This window comes from Olea europaea, chromosome 13, assembly GCF_002742605.1.
Source record: "Olea europaea var. sylvestris chromosome 13, O_europaea_v1, whole genome shotgun sequence".
In the NCBI taxonomy this organism is placed as follows: domain Eukaryota; kingdom Viridiplantae; phylum Streptophyta; class Magnoliopsida; order Lamiales; family Oleaceae; genus Olea; species Olea europaea.
This window is the reverse complement of record NC_036249.1, coordinates 1,313,631-1,317,586: the sequence shown is the minus strand read 5'-3', so window position 1 is coordinate 1,317,586 and position 3,956 is coordinate 1,313,631. Positions and strand designations below refer to the sequence as shown.

General features: G+C 33.5%; 1 pseudogene; it reads right to left on the bottom strand.

Moving 5' to 3' along the window:
• Positions 1–351: 351 nt before the first annotated feature.
• Positions 352–2,859, bottom strand: LOC111407204 (annotated as a pseudogene).
• Between the last annotated feature and the right edge of the window lie 1,097 nt (positions 2,860–3,956).

Sequence of the window (3,956 nt, the reverse complement as noted above, 5' to 3'; positions counted from 1 at the left end):
TGCTTGTTTGACACCTAATCAAACTTGCTTTTTATGTTCTTGGTTGTTTATCATTTTTGTAAGAATGAGAATGAAAAATATAATTGTTATGAGCTTCATATAAGAGATAGAAATTCAAATTTAGTGGTTTGATGTGATAAATAATGGTTATATTTTTCATTTTAATGGAGAAAGAATGAAAAACAAACGGGAGATATACACACATCATCGTGAGATCCAAAAATATTATATCCAAAAATATTATTTACTTATTCACAATTCATTTTTATTTGTTTATAATTTAAACTAATTATAACATATTTCCAAATGTGTGCTAGTTTGCTGCTGTGTTCTCTGACTTGCTACTCAAAATACATGGCAGAATAATTTTGCCCAAATAATTATTATACACAAGCACGAATAGAAGCACCAAACCATCACGAGCATTCCATACAAACACCCAGCAAAACATGTAGTACCGTTCTTACAACTGCTTTTGCAGCACTGGATTATTCTTCGAAATAGCACACACCTGGCGTTCTAAACTTACCAAGGACGACCTTATTAGCATACAAAAGGAGCATCAATGTGTTGGTCACTGCAATAAAGTCCTGGTCGCTGCGTGAAACCCTGTCTCTTCAACATCTGCCTTGCCTTAAGAACAAGCTCCTGGTTACTCACTTGACCATCTGATTCTGCAATAATTGTCTGAATTGCATTGCTAAGAGCACCATAAGCTTCGCTGGCATTTCCTGATGGGCTAGCGTCAGCAGATGTTTGGTCTGTTTGGCAGCCGCTGATCAGAATCCCGCCACCCGGGAGTGCTCTTTTTGTTGAACCAGCATAGGCTTCCTGTTTGCCACCGACATGTGTTTCCAGGGCGGGTTTAGCATAGCTCTCATCATTTTCTTCAAGTTTCTGCTGCAGAAACTGCTGAGCCAAACTTCCAACCATCCCCAAAAACCCACCACCCTCGCCTTCTCCTTCACTTTGATGCTGGAGTTTGCTCATGATGACATTCATGAATTTCTTCACCTTAGGACTAGAGTCTTCTCCAAAGGCATCATAAAGTGTTGGCCTTATCTTTCCAACATCTATATCATCCTTTCCAGTTTTTTGCTTGAGTATCTCAATGAGAGTTGAAAGCGGCAAGGATTTGTTCTTCACGTAGCCTAGCCCTTGACCTCCTTCAGTGAATTCTTCTTCCCCAGCATCCTCATTTTGGTGCTGATGATGATGGCCAAATCCAAATTCAGATGGAATGTGAATTCCACGGGATTCAATAGCATCTTCAACACTACGTTTTAAAAAGTTCTTGAATCCAAAACCAGATCCATCATCATCATTTCCCCCAGTGCTCTCTCCAATCTGCTCCTTGGCCTCATCTATGAGGCCTCCACTGTGACAAGAATCAGACACAATCGTGATGCAGCAATCCTCGGGAACTTGGTCTACTAGCTCTCTAAAATCATCATCTGATCACCAAACATTCTCCAACAAGTGAGCCCAAAACACCAACATTTTTTATTTTCGAATGTAATAGTTATTAGACTAAATGCCTCCTATCAACAAGCATTGTGACAGGTTAAGATCTTGCAGAAATCAAAGCATGAAAGGCAAATAACTGTCTAGGGCACTCGCTCGGATGCTTAGACTTGCCTCTATGTCTGTTCCTTGCTTAGGTGACATAAATATTATCATGTTGGACAAAAAAATAACAATCTTTCTACTGTAGGCATCCCAGGTTAAATTTTGATATACTATTTTCCTAATTGTTTCTTCTTGAATTTAAATCATATTAACCTGATACATAAACCAACTAGAAACATGCGACTTTTGTTAAGATTACCCAGCCTTTGTGAGACATATAATTTACAAGTAGAAACACGTAACTTTTGTTAAGATTACCCTGCCTTTGTGAGACATAATTTACAAGTAGAAACATGTAACTTTTGTTAAGATTACCCTTACCCTACCTTTGTGAGACATATAATTTACAAGTAAAAACCTGTGTGTGCAGATATATTACAGTACACAAAACCAATATTGATAAACATCGGAAAAGTGGAGGTAGCACACAACAGAATTTAACTATTAGAAATTAGAATGTAATAAATTTTGGACTGTCCCGGAGCAATACTGTAGTTTTCTAGAGAGAAGTTAGTCCAGAATCATTCGACTGTCCATCAAATTCGTACCAGTTTAATCCTTTTTTGCTAGTTTACAATTCGTCTAATGAAATATTCAAAGCAATTACATCCTTAGAAATTTTGGTCTAGACCATTTGCGAGGCCAGGGCCGGAGTTAGATCATAAGCATGCACTCCCCACGAACACACAATCTGAGATTAGAGACAGGTCAATTGAAAAATGGACAATTGTCGTCCAGTAACGCATCTACCTTGATCTTGCATCCTGATCAAGATTCAAAGCTATCATCTCCAGATCTTGATCCATCTACCCGCATCCCCACACCATTTTTTTAACACTCAGCACAAGTAATTGTATAATCACCCACACAAATCATCAAATCGTTAGAGAGTGAGAGAGAAATAAGGTACCTACCTGTGATTAGATTCATATCAGTAGGAACAATGCACTCATCATATCCAGATCGGCAAGTGCTTTTCGTATATTCCTGCCAGTAGGCTGCGTGAACGAATCATCTGTATCTATAAGCACCGTGATATCGTCCTCCGAGAATCCGTAGCGTTCGATCAAGCACTTGTACATTCTCCGCACGTCGTTGATGCATCCTTTCAGCTCAGCCTTTGTTCCTGGATAGTTGCACCCAATCAGCACTGCCTTCTTCGCCATGAGGAATTCAGATACGGATTATTTGCGGGATTTGGGCTTTTTTTTCTCCTAAAAAGTTGGAATTTATGTTTCTCTTATGGACCTCTTGGATAACATTTATTTTGGAATAATGAGTTATTGATAGTATTTTTTTTTTTAAATGTGTGATTAAAATGTAATAAAATTTTATCGATTTATGTGTAGAATATTTTATTGTATGAATATGTAGTGGATACTATAACCAATAATTTAAATTTTTAAATGATGACAAATAGAGATTAAATTAGTGCTTGTTTGGTAGAAATTTTATTAATTGATTTTTTCATTGTTAAAGATAAAGTGGATTCTACTTATAAGAGAAGAATTCAAAAATGACAGTTGAAATAGTGAACTAACAGTTAAAAATTTAATGTTAATTGGATTAAAATCTCTACTAAACATGCTCTTAATAAAATTTATTTATTGCATTTTATTTTAATTGATTTTAAATTTCTCAATCTAAGTACATTGTAATATTTATGAATTTTGATCTTTTAATTTTTAATTAATTAGCAGATGATTTTAATAAAAGGAATATTTAGCACATAATGTCCTTATATTTTATTTATTTTACATTTTCGCCCTTATTTCCACATTTTATTATGCAAAAGGTCATATTTATTCATTTTCTCAATGAAGAGCTATGAAATGACAAATATATCGTAATATTTAAATAAAACAAAATGAAATGAAAGAACTATAATCCTTTTTTTTTTTTTAAAGTGCAAAATCCCAAAATAAATTATTAAAGTGGTAATTAGTACACAACATTCCTACCTTTCACTTTTATTGAAAAAAAAATAATAATAAAATCCTTACATTTCATGTTTTGCTATTTTCACCCTTAATTACACATTTAATACACAGACTATCTTATCTATTCATTTTCATCCAATTTTTGAATAAAAGCTATGAAATAATGAATATACCCTTTTATTTAAATAAAAATAAAATTAAAGAAAAAAAATTTAATAATTTATTTGGAACTTATTTGCACTTTTTTTTAAAAAAGAATCTAATTTTTAATAATATATTTGGAACTCGTTTTTTTTTTTTTTAAATTGAGACTATGGTTAAAATTATTTTTTTCTTTTTTTTAAATTTAAATAGAAGGGTATATTAATTATTTTTATTAAGAAATTG